Source organism: Carassius auratus, unplaced genomic scaffold (assembly GCF_003368295.1).
Source record: "Carassius auratus strain Wakin unplaced genomic scaffold, ASM336829v1 scaf_tig00214965, whole genome shotgun sequence".
Lineage (NCBI taxonomy): Eukaryota > Metazoa > Chordata > Actinopteri > Cypriniformes > Cyprinidae > Carassius > Carassius auratus.
The window spans coordinates 151430-178907 of record NW_020527886.1 but is presented as its reverse complement, the minus strand read 5'-3'; the positions used below and the strand labels follow the sequence as shown (position 1 = coordinate 178907).

General features: G+C 39.7%; 1 pseudogene; it reads left to right on the top strand.

The window, feature by feature from the left end:
• On the top strand, positions 1 to 27089 carry LOC113093335 (zinc finger protein 658B-like; annotated as a pseudogene).
• Positions 27090 to 27478: the final 389 nt, after the last annotated feature.

Genomic DNA, 27478 nt, shown 5'->3' with positions numbered 1-27478 from the left:
AATAAAACACGAGGAACCAGAAACCGCGAGAATAAAACACGAGGAACAAGGAGGTTGGTGTTTATTCTTCATTCATCTTGAATGTCTGTTTGTGGTTACATGGCTTACAACTGTTTGCTTGTCTGGGGTCTGGATGTTTTTGATATTTGTGTGTGCGAAACACACACACACACACATATATATATATCAAAACGATGACTGTGTGTGTGCATGCATGCGTGTGTGTGTGTGTGTGTGTGTGTGTGTGTGTGTGTGTGTGTATGTATGTATACATATATATTAGGGGTGTAACGGTACGCAAATATCACGGTTCGGTACGTACCTCGGTTTTAAAGTCACAGTTCGGTTCATTTTCGGTACAGTAAGGCAAAGAAATGCAAACATTAAACTGCAGGTTGTTTATTACTATAAACTTTTTTAACAATATGTTTACACTTTTTTTAAATACTTTTTAATAATATATATATATAAAAATAAAATAAAAAGAGTAAGAAATAAGATACTGCTGCAAAGTTCTCCACTAAATAAAATTCTCTGTCTCAAACCAATATCATATAATAAAATATAATGAAAAATATAAATAAATAACTATGATTACTGTGCAGCATTACCAATCCCAGCTTGTAGGCCTGCTCATATTTAAAAATTATATATAACTTTTCCAAAGTGTAATGTACAGCATCAACAGTTTCAGTTTTGAACACAGACCTGCTCAGATTTCGTTATTGCGTTGGACCGATCAGAATTAAGAGCAAAGCTCTGTTTAAATGCCGACGGGAGCTGCGTTTGAATTACAATCATTTTTTTCCTAGTTGTAGTGATGTTCACACTCGCGTGATGCCTTTTGAAAACCTTAGGACGGTGACACACTGGCATATTGCACCTATCAAACATAGTCTATTTTGCCGTCAATACTGTTCACTGTGTCCTTTATCGGTAGGCTTTATATTTATGCTTAACATGAAGTATAAATATTGTTGTTGTGAAGACAAGATCCTGGTCTGTCGGCGGCCTCCCTCTATGTCGCCTACCACAGTAGCAGCAGCGCGCCAGCGCCGCGTCAGGCACGATTCTGGTGTGTAAAGACACAGAAAATGCAAAGCTGCCGTCACGCAACTGAAACGCAGCAGAAACGCCACGCTAACACCATGCAGCCAGTGTGTCGCCGGCCTTAGAATAAGCTGCAGGGCGGGATTTGTGCTGAACACGGAGACTTCCGCCACTTAATATGTTCGTTTGGAAACACGAAAATGTACCTATGTTCAGCACACAAAATATTGCATTCAGTCATTCGCTACATACGTGCACCATACCCAAAGACCTGTACCGAAACGGTCCGGTACGAATACATGTACCGTTACACCCCTAATATATGTGTATGTATGTGTATATATACGATATGTCTAAATCCATATCATATTTAAAAAATATCTTGATGCATGTTGTAGTGTCCTCAATATCACCCAAAACAAATGGGTGTAAAATTTAGGGCTGTGACGGTCGCCATAGTTGATCCGTTTATTAATTAACTGTATGGGCCAGCTGCTCCCCGGCCCTTGACGAATGTGATTCGCGGATTAATTGCACAGCTTAACCATCATAGAGTGAAAGTTTGTCATTTGCATGTGTTTTTTAGTCCTGTTAGTTTAAGGGGCCGTTCACATATCGCGTCTTTTCCGCGCACAAATTTGTTATTTCCAATGTAGGCGTGCGGTATGCGCTCATAATGGAAGCAAAGCGGTCACGACGCACACGCGTTGCGAGGCACTCGGTCTTTCCAGGCGCGTCCGCACTGCATCGAGTTCAAAACTTTTAAACTTTTCATTGCCGCCAGTGCACCGCGGGTCATGTGACAAGAACTAACCAATCAGCTTCATCCTTTCCTGTAACAACATTTAAAGTTCTGCCAAGATGAAGGATTAGCTGATCACAGCTCTATATGGATTTCCATTTTGAAATAAATTTAGTAGCAGAGCTACTAAAAGCGATTTTTTTTTTGTGCTGCAAATCCATTTATCCTTTGCTAAAATTTCCGCATCTTCATGGAGAGAGCGCATCATTGTTGCTTAGTAACGGCAGACGGCCCAGGAGTGCTTTGGCCCGAGCGCTTTAAAAGAAGGAGAAAGCAGCGCACCTAGCGTTTTCCACATGTTTTTAGGCGCGATATGTGAACGGCCCTTATTCATTCATTAATTATTTTTTGCTTGCATACATCTTCAGATATGCCTTGGAGAATCACAGAAAGTGACCAAATTAGGTTTTATTGTGAACTTTTTTTCCTGCGAAATTCGAATATCATTTTTATTTATCTTTATTTATCTTGTTTTTATGCTTTCTGACATCTACCAGCCGTAAGATTTGTTTACTCTGCATTTTATTTTTAAAGGGGGGGTGAAATGCTATTTCATGCATACTGAGTTTTTTACACCGTTAAAGAGTTGGATTCCCATGCTAAACATGGACAAAGTTTCAAAAATTAAGTTGTACGTTTGAAGGAGTATTTTTGTTCCAAAAATACCTCTTCCGGTTTGTCACAAGTTTCGGAAAGTTTTTTCGAGTATGGATCTGTGTGACGTTAGATGGAGCGGAATTTCCTTATATGGGTCCTAAGGGCACTTCTGCCGGAAGAGCGCGCGCTCCCGTAGAGCAGAGCAGAGACATTCACTGATCAGTGCGAGAGACCGAATTGTCACAAAAGAAGTGTGCTTTTGGTTGCCAGGGCAAGACAACCCTGCACAGATTACCAAAAAAAAAAACAGCATTAAGGGACCAGTGGATGGAGTTTATTTTTTACAGAGCATCAACAAAGTTGTGCAAGTGTTTTTGTTTGTTCAAGCATTTTGAAGATGCTTGTTTTACAAACAAGGCCCAGTTTGACGCCGGATTTGCACATCATTTATTTCTTAATAGTGATCGACCGATATTGGTTTTTTATAACCGATACCGATACCGATTATTTGTATGTTTATGTACCCGATAACCGATATGCAGAACCGATATTTATTTACTGTTATACTTCTGTTTCTGACAATTATTACAACACAAATGAGCTGAAAAAAACATTTTATTTATAACAATCACTCCCCCCTTGCATACAAAAAAAAAAAAACATTATATTTATACACAAATAAATAGAGGGGTCTGAGTCCAAAAAATGTAAGCGCACTGTTACTAAGTGTCTTTGTTTTAAAATAAAAGCTTTGATGAGTTAAAAAAATAAAAACAGGTAAAAAAAATAAAGCACTAAAATGATTCTAACATATTGGTGGGGGCGGGAGGGCTATTTAGGAGTGCATTGCTATTTACTCCCAGTTAAGCAGAACTAGGTTTTAGTGTAGAAAACAGAGTCTTTCAGCATTCTGCCCTGTAAGCCTGCTTCCTTCAAAAATGTCATGCAGTGGCATTGCTTGAGGCTTCCTGATCATCAACCCAGTCAGGTGCTGAGCAATATGAACGAACTTTTTTTCCCGAGACTATATAAAGTTAAACAGTACTTGTCAGTTGGCATTTTATGATCTAGATTCAATCTAACGTTAGATCATGAAATGCCAACTGACAAAGTGCTGTTTGACTATAATTTAATCAACCGCGATCGCGCATGGAGATAATAAATAATTAATTTCCACAAAGCGGTATATGTAGCCTATATTTGTATTAGCGAAATAATTGTTATGTAGTAAATGATAATATAATATAGGGTGTTTAAACAAGATAATCTTGTCAAAAGTTTCATTCAGTGGCATTGCTTGAGGCTTCCTGATCATCAACCCAGTGAGGTGCTGAGCAATATGAACGAACTTTTTTTCCCGAGACTATATAAAGTTAAACAGCACTTGTCAGTTGGCATTTTATGATCTAAATTTAATCTAACGTTAAATCATGAAATGCCAACTGACAAAGTGCTGTTTGACTATAACTTAATCAACCGCGATCGCGCATGGAGATAATAAATAATTAATTTCCACAAAGCGGTAGGCTATATTTATAGGATTAGCGAAATAATTGTTATGTATTAAATGATAATATAATCTAGGGTGTTTAAACAAGATAATCTTGTCAAAAGTTTCATTCAGTCGCCGTGCTTAAGCCTCCAGATCATCCGTCAGTTGCTAAGCAATATGAACAAACTTTCTCTTCTAGACTAATGGTGAGCAAATACAACAGATAGAGAATTAAATTCAACGCTTTTATTTTCAACATGCACTCATTCTTGTCTGTTTTATTTAATTCGTGTAAAGATACGTCTTTATTGGGGCAGGACATGATGAATTACACTACGTGACTCAATGAGTTCGTCTCAATTGTTTAGAAACAAGCTGCATAAATTAACTATATCAGGAATTTATGTCTCAGATCTCGTTTGTGCATGTCTGTTATGTTAAATAAAGTTGATTAATTAAAGCAAACCAAGTAGAACATATATTTACCTGTGCACTGAGTTGTTGGTGACTGATCTCCTCAGACACCCGGGCTGCAATGGCGGATATCTCAAAACGGCCACAAGATGGCGCCGTAAATCGGCGAATCCGATATTACAAAACCGATACCCGATTATGGAAAAATGTTTAAATATCGGGAAAAATATCGGTAAACCGATACATCGGTCGATCACTATTTCTTAAGGATAATGCAGTCCCAACGAAAAAGGGTCACGATCGTGTGTTGGAACCGCAGGCGGTGAGTAAAACTGCTTCAAATATCTCTGTGTTGTTAACTTAGCTATCGGCACGTAAGCACATCAAGTAAACAACATGCGATGTTGTCATCAAACTGCACTTTCCACATGTACAGCTTAAAAAAAAGACGACATAAAGTGGAACTTAGTCATTTTACAAAACCGCTAAGCAAATATATACAGTTTCAATACATACCACATAGAGACGTCGTTGCTGATGCTGCTCTTGTTAAATTTCAGCCTCTGGATCTGATTCTGGATCATAAATATATGACTGAATCTCACTGTTAGCCATGGTTTGTTTTGGATGATGTTTTTTCCTCACGGTAATGTCACAGCTTCTAAACACTCTCAACGCAAAAGCCTACTCGCGCTCGTGATTCTTTAGCTCCGCCCACACGTCACGCCTCCAGGTGCTCGTGTTTTTCTGGGAAAAATCGGTACAGACTATCTTTCTCTTATGAATATAATAAAACTAAAGACTTTTTGGAGTTATGACGGATGCAGTACTACTCTATAGGTACTCAAGATTAACAGGTCGATTTTTATTTATATAATGTAGCATGTCATGATGCGATGTGGGGTTAGTCTGGAGCGTAGAAAACAGCCTCTCCAATGGCACAGATGTCCCGGGAATAAAGAGATAACATCTTGCTAGAGTGACCAGTAGGGCTGGGTATCGATTCAGATGTTCCAGATCGATTCGATTTTGATTCACAAGCTCTCAAATCGATTCGATTTCGATTTTCCATTCGATTTTCTATTAGAGCTGTAATAGGGCCTTAAAAGTTAAGCCCGACATGTCCCGAGCCCGACACGTACATTTTGATTGACAGCTTTTTAAAACCCCGAACCCATTTACAACCCGACATTATTCAAATGTACGCAGCACACAGCTCTTTTACCTTTTGTCAGGAATGAGTCATTTATACATGGTTTAACATAATTTATACATGACTAACGTAATAGGCCACTTGAAAGTTTGAACAAAGAAATAAAATAAGTCCTCTGTATCATTGTAACATCTCAGCACTCTATAAATAGCCCTAGGTATAGGGTAATTTAGCATATAAATAGCCCAACGCACCAATAAAAACAAGTCTTTCTTAAAAAATTTAATTAAGATAAATTCTAAATTAAGATGGGTATTTGGCAATATCAATCAATCAATCACCTTTATTTATATAGTGCTTTAAACAAAATACATTGCGTCAAAGCACTGAACAACATTCATTTGGAAAACAGTGTCTCAATAATGCAAAATGATAGTTAAAGGCAGTTCATCATTGAATTCAGTGATGTCATCTCTGTTCAATTGAAAATAGTGTCTGTTTTTATTTGCAATCAAGTCAATGATATCGCTGTAGATGAAGTGACCCCAACTAAGCAAGCCAGAGGCGACAGCGGCAAGGAACCGAAACTCCATCGGTGACAGAATGGAGAAAAAAACCTTGGGAGAAACCAGGCTCAGTTGGGGGGTCAGTTCTCCTCTGACCAGACGAAAACCAGTAGTTCAATTCCAGGCTGCAGCAAAGTCAGATTGTGCAGAAGAATCATCTGTTTCCTGTGGTCTTGTCCTGGTGCTCCTCTGAGACAAGGTCTTTACAGGGGATCTGTATCTGGGCTCTAGTTGTCCTGGTCTCCGCTGTCTTTCAGGGCAGTAGAGGTCCTTTCTAGGTGCTGATCCACCATCTGGTCTGGATACGTACTGGATCCGGGTGACTGCAGTGACCCTCTGATCTGGACACAGACTGGATCTCGTGGCCACGGTGACCTCGGAACAAGAGAGAAACAGACAAATATTAGCGTAGATGCCATTCTTCTAATGATGTAGAAAGTACGGTGTTATGTGAAGTGTTTCCGGTTCCAGTTTACCTAATTAATGCAGCCTAAAAAATCCTTTAACGGATTTGGATATATAATAACGAAATGAATTAAGATAAAGGCTCTGCCAGATTTGCTTCGCCATAAGTGAAAAAGTGAAAGTGATGTGACATTCAGCCAAGTATGGTAACCCCATACTCAGAATTTGTGCTCTGCATTTAACCCATCCGAAATGCACACACACACAGAGCAGTCAACACACACCCGGAGCAGTGGGCAGCCATTTATGCTGCGGCAATAAATAAATGCGACAATGCCTTGCTCAAGTGCACCTAAGTCGTGGTATTGAAGGTGGAGAGAGAGCAGCTGACATAATAAAATAATAATGCCAACATTAGCTTATATAGCCTGCTCTGTCTACATTATGCATTTAAGACTCAAATAATATTTAGTTATAATTTAAAAAACATTTACTCACAAAGATTAGGTAAGGCCAAAGTGTTTTTGTGGAGGAAAATGATTGAATCCACTGTAGATGTCTTCAGCGCACTCCTGCGCTCACTGATGGTGCGTCATTATTCACTCATTATTCTCATTATAAACAACGTCAAAACTTTTCCAAACCTCAGACTTTGCTTTAGTTGCTGGTGCTACCAAAACGTAATCGTTAGAAGCAAGCCTCTGTTTCAACTACTAAACATACATTTTCGCGCTATTCGAAACACATTACATGACCGCTCATTTACCGCACAAGCCCGAGCCCGGCCCGATTGGTTCAATTGGCAATGGGCTTCTTCACACTGCCTGAACATGTGCAGTTGTGCTTTTGAAGACTACTGACCACACGCACCTGTCCGCGCGGTTGTCTGCTCAGAGCCTCAGAACACGCTCTACGATGGCGATGTTTACATCAAGCCTGCATAGTGGTCCATAGCGGACTAGCGGACGCAGAAAGTATAAGAGGCTTTAAGATGCAGTCTGTAAGACCGAACGGGAGCATGACCTGACGCGCAACATTGCAGAAAATGTGCATTCACAATTGTAGCCTATGTTGATCCAAATATGGAAAGCACTTTCGAATTTAATAATATGAGGTTCTCTCCAGAGATGTTTTGCCACATTTTTTCAATTAAGGATGATTGCTGCATAGTATATGGTGTTTCCATTTGCTTTAACTTCAAGTGAGTTGCAAAAGTTTTGTGTGTGTGTGTTCAGCATATGGTGGGCCGCGTTTGAATTTGTGACTGGCCGCGGGTTGGGAACCACTGCTTTAAACTGAATGAATGAATGACAGGTTATATCGCACAAGGCACATAAGAGGGTGACATCTAGTGGAGAAGATTTGTAATTAGATTAACGCTAATCTTACGTTCAATGTCTGCGGAAATAAATATGGAAAAAAATCGATTCATGGCCTTTGAGAATCGATTTTGAATTGACCACATTTTAAAAAACGATTAATCGAAAAATCAATTTTTTTACCCAGCCCTAGTGACCAGCTTTGGGAAGCGCCTTTCATTTGCTTGTGGATGTTTGCTTCGCAAGTGATATAGCATTGTACTTGCACTACTGCTTTATTTAAATACTGTGTACCATATTTTGCAAGTAACTTCATTGCCCTTTCTGTCGAAATGGGCCTACCTTTCGCTCGCTTCTTTTGGCTTGCTCAGCTAAATATGTCTGTAGGCATGTGGTTGCGTGTGTCAAAGCGCCCAGTGAGTTAACACACACACACGTGTGTCGTTTTATCCTCCTTTCTAAAAGGGTCCATTCACATATCGCCTCTAAAAACACGTGGAAAACGCTAGACGCGCCGCTTTGATTTTTTTCCCAAAGCCTTCGGCACTTGCGCTCCTGAGGTGTCTGCCATTGCTAAGCAACCATGACCTGCTCTCTCCATGAAAACATGGAAATTTCAGCAACGGATAAATGGATTTGCAGCACTAAAAATTGCTTGCAGTAGCTCTGCTACTAAATTATTTAAAAAATGGCAATCCATATACAGCTATGATCAGTTGTCCCTTCATCTTGGCTGAGCTTTCAATGTTGTTACGGAAAAGGTGAGGAAGCTACATGACCTGCAGTGTGCTTGTGGCATTCTGAAAAGTTTAGAAGAACTCGATGCGGTGTGGACATGCCTGGAAAAAACAAGCGCATCGCACCATGTGCGTGTCGCTTCCATTATGAGCGCGCATACCGCGCTCCTACATTTGAAATAACAAAATTGAGCACACAAAAGACACGATATGTGAACGGCTCCTAAAGCAATTGTGCAGTTGCGCTCCTGAGGCGTCTGTCATTGCTAAGCATCCATCAGCTGTGATATCAGTTACAAGAAGGACATTTCAGTGATGGATTTCCACCACCGAAAAACCCTTGCTGTAACGAAGAAAAGTAAAAAGTGTTTGAGTGCATCCCATTTTTCAAAAACAACAGGGAATTTCACCCCGAAAGAAGCTGATTGAGTTGGTTCTTGTCACATGACCTGGTGTGCTTGCATCATTCTGAACACCACATTTTTACTAGATGTGGTGCGGACGCACCTGGAAAAAACAAGCGTGGTCGCTTCCATTGGGAGCACGCATACTGCATTTGAAAAAAAAAAAAATTTGCACAAAAAAAAAGACGTGATATGTGAACAATCATCTTCATTGTTCAAAATGTTTACTTTGGATTAATACTAGCGTAGATGCCATTCTTCTAATGATGTAGCAAGTAAATTTGGTGTTATGGGATGTGTTCCTGGTTCCGGTTTACCTAATTAATGCAGCCTAAAAATCCTTTAACGGATTTGGATATTAGAAGCATATTAGTGTGTTATGTGTAAGCTAAGTTAAAGAGATGGGTCTTTTAATCTAGATTTAAACTGCAAGACTGTGTCTGCCTCCTGAACAATGTTAGGTAGGTTATTCCAGAGTTTAGTCACCAAATAGGAAAAGGATCTGCCGCCCGCAGTTGATTTTGATATTCTAGGTATTAACAAATTCTTGAGTTTTGAAACCCAGCGGACATGGAGGATTATAATGTAACAAGAGCTCATTTAAATACTGAGGTGCTAAACCATTCAGGGCTTCATAAGTAATAAGCAATATTTTAAAATCTATACGATGTTTGATAGTGAGTCAGTGCAGTGTTGACGGGACTGGTTGCTAGTTGCTGCCACTTTCCTCCCTACACTTGATTATGGTGATTTGCTCTATATAAATGCGCCTGATAAATGTTTGTCTTTGTTGGATACTGTCTACCATAATGCATTACGATTTGTGACTGGATGCAAGGCATCAGTACATCATTGTACTTTGTACAAAATAACACACTGGCCCTCATTGTCAGTGAGGAGGCATGTACATTGGCTTATTTTTATTTATAAGTCTATGCTGGATATGCTTATCTTTGCTCCTATATGTCATGTAATGTTAGTTCTTATAATTTACGCTCTGGTACAGTTCATGCAGAGTTTGGTAACAGATACTAGAGACCCAGACTTGAGTAAAAGTACAAGTGCTCTATCAAAAAAGTAAAAAAAAATTACTACTCAAGTACTGAAAGTAAAAGTATTTTGTTATGTTGTTATTAAAGAAAGTAGTCAAAAGTTTGAACATATAGTTTTTATTATTTCAAATGATTAACCTAAAGGACAATCACAATTCCTTTGACTGTAACTTTGTAAACAAAAAACAGATTAAAGGGTTAGTTCGCCCAATTTGCAAAATTATGTCATTAATAACTCACTCCCATGTTGTTTCAAACCCGTAAGACCTCCGTTTATCTTCAGAACACAGTTAGATATTTTAGATTTAGTCCGAGAGCTCTCAGTCCCTCCATTGAAGCTGTCTGTACGGTATACTGTCCATGTCTAGAAAGGCAAGACAAACATCATCAAAGTAGTCCATGTGACATCAGAGGGTCAGTTAGAATATTTTGAAGCATCGAAAATACATTTTGGTCCAAAAATAGCAAAAACTACGACTTTATTCAGCATTGTCTTCTCTTCCGTGTCTGTTGTAAGACAGTTCAAAACAAAGCAGTTTGTGATATCCGGTTCGCAAACGAATCATTCGATGTAACCAGATCTTTTTGAAACAGTTCACCAAATCGAACTGAATCATTTTAAATGGTTTGTGTCTCCAGTACGCATTAATCCACAAACGACTTAAGCTGTTAACTTTTTTAATGTGGCTGACACTCCCTCTGAGTTAAAACAAACCAATATCCCGGAGTAATTCATTTACTCAAACAGTACACTGACTGAACTGATGTGAAGAGAGAATTGAAAATGAACACCGAGCCGAGCCAGATAATGACTCGTTCACGAGTCAAGAACGGTTTCTTTCAGACGCGTCCTATTCGAGAACCGAGGAGCTGATGATACTGCGCATGTGCACACATAGCATCTGAACCGAACTGATTCTTTTGGTGATTGATTCTGAACTGATTCTGTGCTAATGTTATGAGCGCGGGTAAACCGAAGGCTTGGATCAAGGGCAATCATCGCAAATGACGCCATTACGTCGAGCGCAAAAGAACCGGTGAACTTTTTTCTTCAACCGGTTTATTGAATCGAACTGTCAGAAAGAACTACTGTTGATCCGAAAACCGATGCAACCGGTTCTTGACTCGTGAACGAGTCATTATCTGGCTCGGCTCGGTGTTCATCTCTCTCTTCACAGCAGTTCATTCAGCACGCGCAGTCTTCTTAATCGCTTGATTCGCTCAATGATGTGCCAGCTTCATCAAACCTGCCATCTACAGTTTGGCAGTGGTAATGTGGGTTTGAAATGGAATGATTCGTAACATTTTTGTAATTGTAACGAGTAACGATGCAGCACATAAAAAAAAATATCAGAGTAAAAGTATTAAACTCATTGAAAATATGTACTGAAGTAAAAGTGGAAGTAGGAGTAAAAAATAATACTCTAGTAAAGTACAGATACTGCCTTTTAGTACTTTAGTACAGTAGTGAAGTAGTTCTTCTTTGTTACTATACATCTCTGCATGGTAAGAAGGCTTTTAGTTATGCAGCCCCGTCCACTTGGAACACATTACAGTCTGAATTGCAATTCCAAACTCTGATTTCTATTGGTGAATTTAAGCAACGCATGAAAGTCTTGGAATTAGATGCCATCAATTGTTGTCACTGTTTTTAAAATAATCAAATTGTTTTAAACCTATGGTTAGTATAAATTGTACTTTTAAGTAGTCTGATGTTGATGTTGTTTGTTTATGTATCTGAGGGTATTGTTTAAATGTCTCTTGTTGTTGTGTATATGTTTGGTTATCATATTTGTAATTATGTGCTGTTAAAATGCTGCCATTTTGGCCATGTCTCTCTTGAAAAAGAGGTTTTAAATCTCAATGAGATCATCTGGTTAAATAAAGGTTAAATAAAATAAAAAATATGGTCATACTTCCTGGTTCTAGTAAGAACTCTTGCTGCTGCATTTTGGACTAGCTGTAGTTTGTTTACTAAGCGTGCAGAACAACCACCCAATAAAGCATTACAATAATCTAACCTTGAGGTCATAAATGCATGGATTAACATTTATGCATTTGACATTGAGAGCACAGGCCGTAATTTAGATATATTTTTGAGATTGGAAAAATTCAGTTTTACAAATGCTAGAAACGTGGATTTTTAAGAAAAGATTGCTATCAAATAGCACACCTAGGTTCCTAACTGATGATGAAGAATTGACAGAGCAGCCATCAAGTCTTAGACAGTGTTCTAGGTTATTACATGCAGAATTTTTAGATCCTACAATTAACACCTCTGTTTTTTTTCAGAATTTAGCAGTAAGAAGTTACTCATCATCCAGTTTTGTATATAGATTATTGTAACAGCAAAACAAGGTGAGGAAGCAAGTTCAAGTAAATCGGATATTTAATAACACAGTCAGACACACAAGTAACATAAAACAGGATAACAGGTGGGTGAGGCGAAGTCTGATGGCGATCCGGGAAGTAACAATGCCCAGTAAAGCCCCTTTCACACTGCCATTCCGGCAAATACAGGGGTAAAGTGTTCCTGTAATTGTTCCCTGGTCGCTAGATTTGGCACTTTCACACTGCCAGTGATGACCCGGTATATGTGCGTGCTTTCACACACAACCCTTGAAGATCCCGTAACGACACGTGACATCAGCGCGTGACGTGTAATGTACGAGTCGACAACGCTTGGCACGTTATACTTTCACTGAAGCAAGCAAACGATCTCTGTGTCAGCGCGGAAAGTGAGGAACTAACTGATCTCTGCTTCATTACAGTTTGCACATATGTTTTCGTCGCGAATGTTGATCTTCCTTCAAAACAGCCGGTAAAAGAGTCGCGCGATAACGCGCGGCATCACTTCAATACGGAATTAGATCTGGCTTTTGTTCACACAGCGCTCGTTCCGGATCGATTACCGCAATGTTACTATGTCCCCGACCCGGGTTCGATTCGGTAATCAATTCCGGGACGTGGTTGCTTTCACACAGAAGGCGACCAGGCAATGTTACGGGAATATTGCGGGTCCGACGTGCAGTGTGAAAGGGGCTTATGTGACTTTGAGGAGAGGCAGCAGGAGACAAAGGAACTGAGATGAGCGAGCCGTGGGTGGTGAGGAGTGGTTAGTGTTGTCACGACACCAAAATTATTGTTTTAATACCGATACCTAGTCAAGAATTTTTTGATACTTTTCCTGAAAAGGGAAAATACACTCTCAAATATCATTGCTGTGCTTCATTTTAAATCCGGGACAACATTATAATCATATAACACACTAATAAATGAACATATGAACAGCAGATATATTAAGCATTTGAACAAAATAAGAAATATCAAAATATAAAAAATTAATTAGAGCAATGACATTCAAGGTAAAGAAAGAATAAATTGAGCAGCATTATCTCAGTTATCATAATAAACATAAGAGTAATACATTTATTTTGTCTCTGAACTTTGAATAAAAATATGAACAGCGAATATATTAAACAATGTTTCTGAACTCAGAAGATTAAATGTATAAAGATAAATATCAATTTAAGCAATGGCATTCAAGTAAAAAAAAAAAAGCAAATAAAATTTAGCAGTAATATCTCACAAATTGTAACTTATTCTGTCAGTTGTGCAGCCAGTGAGCTTTAATGAGCGTCATCTTTTTCTACCAGTCGTGGACCGGCGGCCACAGTATCACTTGTGCTTGCGCGTGCGCTTTCTCTCTCTCGCGTTCTGTCTCTCTCTCTCTCTCTCGCGTGCGCTCTCTGGCCCATACAGTTAATGAATAATGGATCAACTACGACAGCCTACATCGCACGTCCTGTGATGTGACTATCGTGAATTCATACATCGCGATATCGATTCTTAAACAACACATCGTGCAGCCCTAAAGCTAAATCAGTTTAGTAAAGCCACTAATGCAGCCATCTCGCTTCAGTGCTTTTTTGCTGCTTGTGTGAGGAGAAAAACACAGCCATCCATAGGGAGGCACTGGAAGCGTGCATTGCACACACCAACATGAAATCTTACAAATCTGGAACACAGTCATTCTTTGAAGTATCGATACTAATAAATTTAGGAATCGTGACATTTATAATTTCAGAGAATCGCTATTCGCTTGTTAAGTCTGACGTCACATAGCAGCGCTTCCGTGTCCAAATGCTCTATCAGTTACCATGAGAAAACAACAAAAGGTGCTAATATAAACTCACAATGTGATAGAATATTAGCAATAAAGTTATAATCTTAACCTTTAACTCACTACCGAAGTCCCAGATAGCCAGACAATGAAAATATAAATATAAAAAATATATACAAATTATTTGTGTTTGGGACGCTGTGAGCAGGGAGACTGTAGTGTATACCGTAAGTTTAAAAGCGTTTATCTCAAATGATTAATATGAATAAACAGTGCTCATAAACGGCTGCTGAGGTAGTATTCTCAAGTGAAGCGAGTTGAGGCTTGGACCCGGAAACAGCGCTTCTTACGTCATCACTTAACAACCGAATACTTTTGAAGTATCGGTGCACTGTGCAAAATTAAGTGGATGGTATTCCAAAGACACAGACGATCCAATGACGAGAAGTACACAGAGAACAGGAATGAGAGACCAGGCATAAACACGGGGAACTGCAAACAATGCTCTGACAAAAAAAAAAGGCGAAAAAAAAAAGCGAAAGGCGATAAATAGGGATCGGGTTATGGGTAGCAGCTGGTGTAGATGAACAATTAACGGAGACGATCACATGAAACAATCAGTGCTGACGTGAGAAACACACCAACTCCACTCACATAAGTGCAAATCCCAAGGCCATGGTTTGACAACCATGACGGTACCTTCCCCTCTAGGAATGCCTCCTGGTGTTCCCAGACGACCCTACCTGTCGATTGTAATCATCAATCAGGGAGTGATCCAGTATGTCCCTAGCAGGTACCCAACTCCTCTCCTCTGGACCGTAACCCTCCCATTCCACCAAGTACTGGAATCCTCATAATTTGTGAATAAAACACGTTTAATTTTAGACACATGGAAGGCGGGATGAATCCTCCTGTACGGCGGAGGTATTTCGAGGCGGGCTGTCACTGGACTAATAATTTTGGTGACGGGGAACAGGCCAATAAATTTGGGAGCTAGCTCATTAGAAACGGAACGCAGCGGAATGTTGTTGGTAGAAAGCCACACTTTTTGACCCACAACGTATACGGGAGGCCTTGGCCTTGGTGCGCGCCCTCACCTGGAGCAGAGTCTAGCTAGCTCTGGTCAACATGTCGGTGGCACCTCGGGACAAAAGCGTGGGCGGAGGGGACTGTGACTTCAGATTCCAGACTTAGAAAAATAGGTGGCTGGTAACCTATGCTTCACTCAACTACACTCAATTACAGTAACAACTGTTTCCTTGGCTGAGGGTAATTTGGGCAAGGGAATGAAATGTGCCCCCTTTGAGAATCGGTCCACTACAGTCAAAACGACCATCATGAGGGCATCGGGGCGGTAACAAAATCTAGAGCGATGTGGGACCAGGTTCTCGAAGGGACAGACAGCAGTTGAAGAAGCCCGTCCGGAAGTAGGTTAGACATCTTACCACTGGCGCAAACTGAGCAGGCCAAAACACATTTTTTTTTGTCACTCTCCATACTGAAGGTTTTTGGGACATATCCTAATGACAATGAGGAATTAGTAATAGTCAGAAGAGCATCTATGACTTCTGGAAGCACCTCTTTTAGGAGTTTAGGTGGAATAGGGTCTAACATGCATGTTGTTGGTTCAGATGATTTAACAAGTTTATACAATTCTTCCTCTCCTATAGTAGAGAATGAGTGGAACTGTTCCTCAAGGGGTCTATAGTGCACTGTCTAATGCGATTCTGTAGCTGGAGGCTGAATGGTTACAATTTTATCTCTTATAGTATTGATTTTAGAAGTAAAGAAGTTCATAAAGTCAAGAAGCTGTGATGTTGTTAAATCAGTTTTTAATGCTTTTCTGTAGGATAGGTAACTTTCCCGCCAAGCAATACGGAATACCTCTAGATTTGTTTTCCTCCAGCTGCGCTCCATTTTTCGGGCTGCTGTCTTTAAGGTGCGAGTATGCTCATTATACCATGGTGTCATACTAGTTTCCTTAACCTTCCTTAAGCGTAAAGGAGCAATTGTATTTAAAGTGCTAGAAAAGAGAGTCCAACAGAGTAGTTTCTGTTACATCATCAAGTTGTTCTGAGGTTTTGGATATGCTAATGAATTTGGATACATCAGGAAGATAACTTAAAAAGCAGCCTTTTGTGGTAGAAGTGATGGTTCTTTCATACTTGTAACAAGAATTAGAATTTACAATTTTGGCTCTATGTAGTTTGCACAAAACTAAATAATGATCTGAGTAGGGCTGTAGCTATCGAATATTTTAGTAATTGAGTATTGTTGAAAAACCCATGACATAGTAATTGTAGCTCCACCCACTGTTGACAGCTGCACCCTATTCTGACTCCAATTAAGGGCCTTTAAAAAGGGTTGCTTTTGAGCAGCAATCAGTTCACTCCTTGTTTACTGCTCTGGATTCTTTCATATGGTGATGTGGCTGTGTACAGATGTAAGTTTATTGTTTTTGTATGGTTTGGATTTTGTTTGTAATTCCTTTATGATTGTTTAACTTTATTTGTTTATCTTGTTTAAGTTCAGAAACCAGTCTGATACACCTGTGGAATGAATGATGTACTGGCATTGGTGAAATAAACGTACAAATGGATGTTGTCTCAAGGTGTTTTAACTGACATCCCATTGTGATGCTCCCCCTATGAATAAGCAGTATCCTAAGAGTCTTTTACATGGTCCTTCGAGCCGGAGTTGAGCATTCCAATGGATCAAGAGCAACATACTAACCAATGCCATGTACCACCTCGGCGAGAGTCTTCAAGACAGACCAAGCCTCCAGTCTATCTTGAGGACTGAGACTACCTTACCGCCCTCGAAGCCTCCTCGAGCCAGTCAGTCAGTTTCCTCAGCCCCAGTCCAAAGTAGAATTGAATATGCCAGAGAGAGTCATTCTGAACCTTGTGACCCTGTCTTACTGGAAATGAAGCAGTTAAAGGAGTTTGTAATGGAATTAGGCCGAAGTGTGAAGCAGATAAATTCCAAAGTGAATCGGATGTGTTCTTCAGGAAGTTCTTGGTCATCTGAAGAAGGTAGCAAAAATGTATCTGCACCGCCCTCACCTGATAAGGATTCTCTCGTCCCTTGTACGGTGACCGATTCAGCTGCAGCATTAGCTCAAGAACTCAAGAGTTCATCTACAGGAACAACATCATGGGAAAGTTAGTTCCGAGTTAAAGTCACCACTATGTGTGAGTAGAGCATCCACTCTTCCTCCACCTCCTTCTATAGTGCTGACTCCTCAATCCCATTTGGCTCCTGAATTGAATGTTTCACATGTAAATCAAGTCCCTACTGATGTGAACGTTGTTAGCCATCCAGTGTCAAGGCATCTACTTGCAGATCGAAGCCCTTATGCTCCTCATTTGTCTACTTTGATGGGAAGTTCACAGTATCCGGCAAGTCAGTTCATGGCCCCTGATTTGTATGCTCTAAACCCTTGGGTGGATCCGTATCATCGGTTATCAGGACAGTCTCATGCATCTAGACCTGCAGTGCAGCCACCAATCCCTCCTTGGGCTATGAATCCACCATTGTTTGGCCCAGTTTATCCTGGTTTTTGGCCACCAGTACCAGGTCCTTTTGTATCCAAGCCATTTGTCAGTTCCTATGAATGCTGTTCATCAACAAGCACAAAATTCCCAGGGTTTTGTGTCATCTCAGTATCCACCATTTTCACAGAGGCTTTGCATAATTCGGTGGTTAGATCTGAACCTCCTATTAGTCAATTACCTGTTCCTTCTACATATTTGGCATCTGGCACGATTACACCATCTGTACCCATTACAGCTCAAAGTGGAAATATGACCAATTGTGTCCAGCAGGGGAATCAAAATGTTCAGTCTTCACTACCATTAGCTATGCCCAGTTTACCTTCACCTCTTTTTGTGAGACCTATTGTGCAACAACAAAGTAACAAGATACAAGAGAATAATCCTGTACCTTGTGTTTCTCAGTCTTCAGTTCAACAGCCTGTTTCAAGTTCTCAAACAGGATATGAGCCAAGAGCCCAAGTAAGCTATCATCCAAGATCTTCTCGAATTGAAGGTCCTTCATTTCCATATCTTTAGAAAAGGAGGATCCTAAACAATTCATATTGTTAAAGATGGCTCTGGAGAATTTACTACCCCCAGATGAGACCGAGCAGTACAAATTCCACATTCTCCTAGACCATTTCAAATTGGATTCAGCACGCAACTTAGTTTTGGCTTATTCTAACCATCCTCTGCCATTCAGTGCAGCGTGGGCAGCCCTCCAGCAGAAATATGGTCAGCCACATCAATTAGTTTTGAGAGAAACTGCTGAGATTATGGGCCTCCCAACCATTAAAACTGGTGATTCACAAGCTTTCGGTAGCTTAGCAGTTTGTATTCGTGCCTTGGTGGGGATGTTACAGTCTTGGGGTGAAGGTGAAGGAGCAGCAGAGTTGGCCTGTGCTTCTCATGTACAGAAACTATTGAGTAAACTCCCCCCTGAACAAGTTGCTAATTACATCCGGCATAGTAGAGCCACTCAACCAGGAGAACCCAATAACTTGGTGAATTTCTATTCATGGCTGCAAGAGGAAGCAGAATGTCAAGCAATAGTAGGACAAGTCGGTGTTGTCCGGCAGAAACCTAATGACCATTACCAGATGGGGAGGAAACTAAGGCAGTACCAACCAACTACAACTATTCTTCATGAAGTAAGTGGTGTTGAGACTGAAACCCAGTGTCTGTTTCTTTCTGGAGTTTCCATTACCTCTCAACTCCAACAGGATGTAGAGCGGTTATGGCAAGTGGACATGTTTCCCTATAAGAGTGAAAAGACCATTATACGGTCCAAACAAGACCAGTATGCCCTAGATTGTCTTAACCGGTTGATGACAAGAGAGACTGTGAATTGTGTCTCTAAATATGCCACTCCTGTACTTCGTTCAAAGCATGCACCCTTGTTCAATGCTACTAAAGTGGCAGTTATGTAATCCCTCCAATGGACAGAGCGCCAACTGACACGAAACCCAGAGCAGGCCCTTATCTATGAAGGAGAGATTCAAAAACTGGTTGATTCTGGTTATGTGAGAAAGTTGAGTCATGAAGAAGCCTTTCAAAGTAGTGAGTCCTGGTTTGTACCTCACCATCTTGTAAAGCATAATGGAAAGAATCGATTAGTGTTTAACTGTTTCTATATGTATAAAGGAGAATCACTGAAGGCTCACCTACTGCCTGGTCCAACCTTAGGGTCATCCTTATTAGGTGTACTCCTTCGTTTTAGGGAACATCCTGTGGCCATAAGTGGTGATATTAAGTCCATGTTTCATCAAGTTTGTCTGTTGCTTTCTGATAAACCTCTCCTGCGTTTTCTGTGGCGATGCATGAGACTGGATAAGCCAGCTGACGTTTATGAATGGCAAGTTTTGCCATTTGGAAGTACCTGTAGCCCTTGCTGTGCGGTTTATGCTTTGCAGAAGCATGTAAGAGCTCTACCAGAGGATTGTGAAGATGTTAAGGAGTCTATCACCAAGACTTTTTATGTTGATAACTGTCTACAAAGTGTTATGGACATCCCGACAGCAAAGGAGTTGGTTGGGAAGTTATGGACCCATTTGAGAGATGGAGGCTTTGAAATTCGACAGTGGGCAAGTAATGTTTCAGAGGTGGTGGAGGATCTGCCCAGCGACGCAAAGACTGCCCACACTGAACTTTGGTTATTTTTCAAGACTGTTCAGATCCTAGTGAAGGCATGCTGGGACTAATTTGGCACTGTGCCAGAGATACCCTCGGTTACAAACATCGTCCTGTTGCTTATGATTCTCTTACCTTGCAAAATGTTTATAGGGTCCTTGCAAGTCAATATGACCCTATAGGGTTCCTTCTACCTTTTACCACTAGAGCCAAAGTCCTGCTTCAACAAATGTGGAGTAAAGGAAGACAATGGGATGATCCTGCACTACCTGAAGGTATTAAGAAGGCCTGGGTAGCATGGGAGAGTGAACTTCCTGCTATCACATCCATTGAACTACCAAGAACGTATGGTCCTGTTAATCTTGATGGAAATTCCCTTAGGAGGGAGTTGCACATTATTTTGTGATGCCTCAGAATTGGCTTATGGGTCAGTGGCCTACTTAAGGACTGTCAATCAGGAGAGTGAAGTTCTAGTCTCCTTTGTGTCTCCTTTTATTTTTTTCGATTAGTCGACTACTCTAACGATTATTTTTATTACAATAAATAATCTAATGTTCTTTTTTTGATTAGCTAATAAATCCTTTGGATAACTTTACAAAAAAAATATAAGTAAAACTTCTAATATAATATTTCAACCTTTATTCATTTTCAACCAATGTAGTTGAAGTTTTTACAGTATACAAAAATAAAGAGGCAAAGAAAATTATTTTGCTATGGTAAATATGAGTTTACAATAGCGCTTATAATTAACCCCTTAAGTGTCACCCCCCCCCCCCCTTTGGGGGTAGAGCTGAAAAAGGCATTACCAGATTCAAATTGATGTAATTCTGGATTGGTTTGGAATATGAACCTAATTTTGGGCTCGTTTTTAAAAGAAGTTGAATAAAATTTAAAACAAAAAAGTTATAGGTGTTTAAGTTTGTTGTAATAAAAAAATTAATTTAATATTAATTTATATTTTATTAAAAAAAAATTTGCTGAATTTAATTTCATGTCAAATGAAAAGACTTAAGTCTAAATAAGTTGTGTTCCATTGATATCACAAAAAATGAGGTTTCTGTGTTATTTTTAGTCGCTATACCAACAATGTCCACTAGGTACTAGTCATGCTCCTTGTATGAATTGTAACACAGTAGCCACAAATTTACAGTTGTCTGAGACTTCATGAAATGTTCTTTAGCATCACAAACCATAAAATGTAGTCAGGGTTCTGCTATGGTTTAGCATGGTTTCCAGAGATCTAGAGCTGATTCTGGGTAGCTCGGTGGTTTATGACTGTTGTCACGTGGCGCGCTGTCTTTTAAGGGGCCGTTCACATATCGCATCTTTTGCACGCTCATGTTCATTATTTCCAATGTAGGCGTGCGGTATGCGCGCTCATAATGGAAACGACGCTCACGCAAAATCAGGCGCGTCCGCACCACATCGAGTAAAAAACATCTCAACTTTTCAGAATGCCACAAGCACACCGCGGGTCATGTGACAAGAACTAACCAATCAGCTTCATTCTTTCCCGTAACAATGTTGAAAGCTCAGCTAAGATGAAGGAACTGCTGATCATAGCTGTATATGGATTGCCATTTTGAAATAAATTTAGTAGCAGAGCTACTGCAAGCGATTTTTAGTGCTGCAAATCCATTTATCCTTTGCTGAAATTTCCGCATCTTCAGGGAGAGAGCATGTCATGGTTGCTTAGCAACGGCAGAGGCCCCAGGGGCGTAACTGCCCGAGCGCTTTGGAAAGAAGGAGAAAGCGGCGCGACTAGCGTTTTCCACGTGTTTTTAGGCGCGATATGTGAACAGCCCCTAACGCGTGTTTGAAATCCGTGCCAACAAAGACTTACTTTATTTTTTATTTTAACACCGGAGAGCGCCAGGATGTTTTCTTCTGAGGTGCTCGTGCATCGCAGTTGTGCTGCCGTGGTACACCATATCAATTTTTGTGTACCATTTTATTCCATTTTATTTGGCCTCTGTTTGAAGTATTCCCATACTTTTGATAACAGTGGTCTCTGTTTATGTGATAGAATGCAACTTTCTTCATTCCCAGTATGCCATTACATGAGATGTAAACAGTAAACATTTCACGCACGTCAAAATATTTTTGTAGTCAACGTAATCGATGACGTCAACGCGTCGTTGCAGCACTATTCTGGATAATGTTTTATGAAGCAACATTACTTCAAACGAGTTATACTTGAATCCTGCCCTCTGAGAAATCCTGAAAACATTGTTGTAAATTGAAGCAACACCTCCCCCTTTGCCTTGTAGACGCGGCTCATGTTTATAACAGTAATCTTGGGGGGTGGACTCATTTAAAATAATGTAATCATCAGGTTTTAGCCAGGTTTCTGTCAACCAGAGCACATATAGATTATGATCAGTGATCATATTATTTACAAAAAGTGTTTTCGTAGAAAGGGATCTGATATTCAATAAGCCAAGCTTTATCATTTGTTTATCCGTATTGCATCGGTTTTTTATTTGTTGAACATCAATTAAATTGTTAATCGGGGAACAGGTGAAAAAGTGTCTGTTCTGAGAATTAGCTGACCTCTGTGACGCGAGGCAGCTAGCAGATGGTCAGTTTAGCCAGTCTGTCTGCTTCCTGACCTGGGCCCCAGTTAGTCAAGCATAAACACTAAGACTATTTGCCATATTTCTAGAGAGAAGAGTGGCGCCACCCCAGGAGGGATGAAGACCATCTCTTTTAAAGAGTTCAGGACTGCCCCAAAAGCTCGTCTAATTGTCTATGAAACCTATGTTATTCTGTGGGCACCACTTAGACATCCTGCCATTTAGTGATGACAATCTGCTATGCATCTTTCACCACGGTAAGCAGGGAGGGGACCAGAGCATATTACAGTGTCTGACATCGTGCTTGCAAGTTCACACACCTCTTTAAAGTTATTTTTAGTGATCTCCGACTGGCGAAGTCGAACATCATTACCGCCAGCATGAATAACAATCTTACTGTATTTACGTTTTGCATTTGCCAGCACTTTTAAATTTGCCAAGATGTCAGGCACTCTGGCTCCCGGGAACATTTAGTGAACATATATCTGAGCTAAACTTATACTTAGCCTCCAACTCGCACACTGGTGAGTAAAATCTGAGAATTTATTAGCCATTGGTTAATATAAGACATCATTTGGTCGCCAGAATGAAGATTTAGTCGCATATGAGAGTGATTTACTCACAGTGTAGAGGGTTGCTATGTAGTTAAAAAAAACCGCACATCTCTGCCATTCATTCACACAGAGACGCACAGAACATGTCGGATTCATATTTCAACCAACTTTTGCAGCTTAACATTTACAGATACTGGTGCATATGGATATTTAATTTGATTAATGTATGCTAACTTTGACAAATTCCGTGACTGTCCATTTTAAAATGTAAGTTTCATTTTCTTGACTGGATTTTGAGATTCCGTACGTGTTTTCTGCTTCGTGAAAATCATAGCGCTGTATGCGTCAAGAACCGGGTTGACCGGGTCCTCGGTACCACCGGTACTTTACCTGGTACCGTGACATTTTAATCTATTTATTACCAACTTGGTACCGAAGTACTGGGTCTTTTGACAACACACACAAACACACACACACACACATATATATATATATATATATATATATATATATATATATATATATATATATATATATATATATATATATATTTATTTATTATTATTTTTATTTTTTAATTTTTTTACATAATATGAAATCAAAACAATGTAAACATTTTGTGTTTGTGGACTAAACAGCTGCGGATCAGTAGCGGACTGCAAACGCATCATGTGTGAAAGCACAATGAGTCCATGCTGCTTCTGCACCACATATGTAACACACACGGACTGCATACACTGCAGACCGAGAACCGGGGTTACAGGGAAGATGGATACTGCAGAACTAGTAGAACATGACACAGAAGAACTTGTGCCAAAAAGAGGAACCGGGTCTGTTGTTTGGAAGTTCTTTGGTTTACAAAAATCTGACATCGACCAAACAACCATTTTATGCAGGTGGTGTTGGGCTAAAATTGTCGCCAAAGGCGGCAACACAAGCTTTTTGCTCCAGCACCTTAGCCGCAAGTACGTCTTGGAATATCAGCCAGCAGAAAATGCATTGAACACCTCATTATGCATTTAATAAAAAAGAAACCTTTATAAACCGGAAAACCGGCATAGTTTTGAAGAAGACAGTGATATAAATTTTTGGGTCAAACCACCCAGCATTAATATATATGAATTTATGAATATAAAACTTTTATAAAACACTAGGGCTGTGACGGTGGTATTACCATCAAAGTGATACAAATCTTCCACCGTCACAGCCTTAGTACATTTTCTATTTTTCTTATTTTATACAGCTTAAAGACCCTGGGGTCAAATTGACCCCAAATAACAAAGATGCTTCCAAATGATGTTAAAAATAGAATGGGGTCACTTTTATGTTGAATTTTCTCAGCTTTTAACAAGTTATCAAAATTAAATATTTTTTACTTTTGTTTCAGAGTTCATTGAAGAAAAAGAGGAGAATACAGAATCAAATGAAGCTGAGGAGAAAAATCTGGTCAAAACTGGAGGAAAACATTTGATTTGCTCTCAAACCAAACGGAAAGATTTAAAGAAAAAAAGAGCCAAGAAGTTTTTCAACTGCACTCAGTGTGGAAAGAGATTGAAACACCGATTCAGTTTAAAGCGTCACATGAGAATTCATACGGGAGAGAAACCATTCACTTGTAATCAGTGCGGGAAGAGTTTCAAACAATCACCTAACTTCAAGAGTCACATGAAAATCCACACTGGAGAGAAGCAGCACGCATGTTATCAATGTGGTAAAATGTTTTTATGGGCTTCACTTCTAAAGAAACACTTGAAAGTTCATGCGAAAGAGAAACCACATCCATGTCATTTGTGTGGTAAGAGTTTTTTGCATCTACAAAGTTTGAAAGTACATCAGAAAATACATACTGGTCTGAGAGAGTGCATGTGCTTTGAGTGTGAAAATACATTTAGTTCAGTGAGTAGTTTAAAACTGCACGAGAGGATCCACACTGGAGAGAAACCTTTCAAGTGTTCACACTGTGACAAGAGATTTGGTCAGTCAGAACATCAAAAAATACATGAGAGGATCCACACTGGAGAGAAACCTTATAAATGTTTACACTGTGAGAAAAGATTCAGTGTTTCATCAAGTCTGAAAACACATGAGAGGATTCACACTGGAGAGAAACCTTATAAGTGTGCACACTGTGACAAGAGATTCATTCAGTCAGTACATCTAAAAAAACATGAAAGGATCCACACTGGAGAGAAACCTTATAAATGTTCACACTGTGATAAGAGATTCAGTAATTCATCAAGTCTGAAAACACATGAGAGGATTCACACTGGAGAGAAACCTTATAAGTGTTCACACTGTGATAAGAGATTCAGTAATTCATCAAGTCTGAAAACACATGAGAGGATTCACACTGGAGAGAAACCTTATAAGTGTGCACACTGTGACAAGAAATTTAATCAGTTGGTAAGACTGAAAACACATGAGAGGATCCACACTGGAGAGAAACCTTATAAGTGTTCTCAATGTGACCAGAGATTTATTAATTGGCCAAGTCTGATAAGACACAAGAGGATTCACACTGCAGAGAAACCTTATAAATGTTCACACTGTGACCAGAGATTTCTTAATTGGCTAAGTATGAAAAAACACGAGAGGATCCACACTGGAGAGAAACCTTATAAGTGTTCTCACTGTGACCAGAGTTTTAATCATTTGACAAATCTGAAAAAACATGAGAGGATCCACACTGGAGAGAAACCTCATAAGTGTTCTCACTGTGACCAGAGATTTAATTATTTGCCAAGTCTGAAAAAAACACGAGAGGATTCACACTGGAGAGAAACCTTATAAGTGTTCACACTGTGACAAGAGATTCAGTGATTCATCAAGTCTGAAAACACATGAGAGGATTCACACTGGAGAGAAACCTTATACATGTTCAAATTGTGACAAGAGATTCAGTAACTCATCAAGTCTGAAAAAACATGAGAGGATCCACACTGGAGAGAAACCTCATAAGTGTTCTCACTGTGACCAGAGATTCAGTGATTCATCAAGTCTGAAAACACATGAGAGGATTCACACCGGAGAGAAACCTTATAAGTGTGCACACTGTGACAAGAGATTCAGTGTTTCATCAAGTCTGAAAACACATGAGAGGATTCACTCTGGAGTGAAACCTTATAAGTGTGCATACTGTGACAAGAGATTCAGTGATTCATCAAGTCTGAAAACACATGAGAGGATTCACACTGGTGAGAAACCCTATAAGTGTGCACAGTGTGACAAGAGATTCAGTGTTTCATCAAGTCTGAAAACACATGAGAGGATTCACACTGGCGAGAAACCTTACAAGTGTGCACACTGTGACAAGAGATTCAGTGATTCATCAAGTCTGAAAACACATGAGAGGAGTCACACTAGAAAGAAACCTAATAAGTCTTAACACTTTGACAATAGATTCAGTGATTCATCTGGCATACCCCCCAGAAAGACATGTTTAAAGACATGGAACCCCCCCCCCCAACACACAGACACACACCTACTTATTCCTAAAAATCAAGCCAAGAAAAACATTCACTGAGTGGAGACATCAACTAACATTTGGACTTTGCATTGACTAGGATCACAGACTTGAGGAGTTCACACCTTGCTGATGAACAGGGGGTCGTTTGGATGGGAATTTAACTCTAAACTAACTCATGTTACATTATATTCTGTTTCTCTAGACACACGACCATTGCACCAGTCACACTGAGACATGTCAACAGATACACAATGAACGTTCTGCTTGAACCTGAGAGGGAATGATGGGTAAATAAAGGACGTTTTGAAGAAAAAACAGATGCAAAGAAAAGGAAAAAGTTTTCCCCCATCTTCACTTTGAAAACATGTATTCGTAATGTCTGTATCCTGAGAGATCAAAGTTTCTAAGGTCATTTCAGCCTTTCACTTGTAACAGGCTAAGCGTTACTTGGGTTTTATATTGTATTTTCCTTGTCTATTGCCTAAAGAGTTGACAAGCGTAATACCACTAGGACCTCTTGAGGGCACTAGTGAGTAATTGTTACAGGATATCAGCCTGGTAGTCAGAGATTAAGTGTGTTCATTTGGTAGAGGGTAGTGGTGGAAATTATGATTCTTTCTAGAGATTCGTTAATTTTCAGTTCGTTCACCAAAATGATTCGTTCAATGATTCGTTCAGTTATCATTTCTCCGTATTACACAAAATATGCCAGCAGGTGGCAAAAAACAGTGTATTATGTGTTATGTCTTTAGTCAACGAACGTATTCGCTTGTTACAAAAACTGATCTGGCTTTATTAAAATGTGTATAATTGCATTCAATATATAAAGTCTAATTAAGTTGTTTAGATGAACAAAGCACAAGGTTTTCTTGCCTAATTAGCATTTTAATTGTTTGGTCAGACAGTTTGTATATTATATATTCACATTCATAAATCGGGGATTAAACGTGGAGTTCTGTAAGCTAAATATCAAAACAAGCATATGTGCACAGTGCTGTACCTTTGCATTTTCCGAGATTGACATGCTAAATGGCAGACTAACCCGGTTTACTCTCATTCATTACGTTCACGAACGAGATAAGCTATGTAACAGTTAATTTCA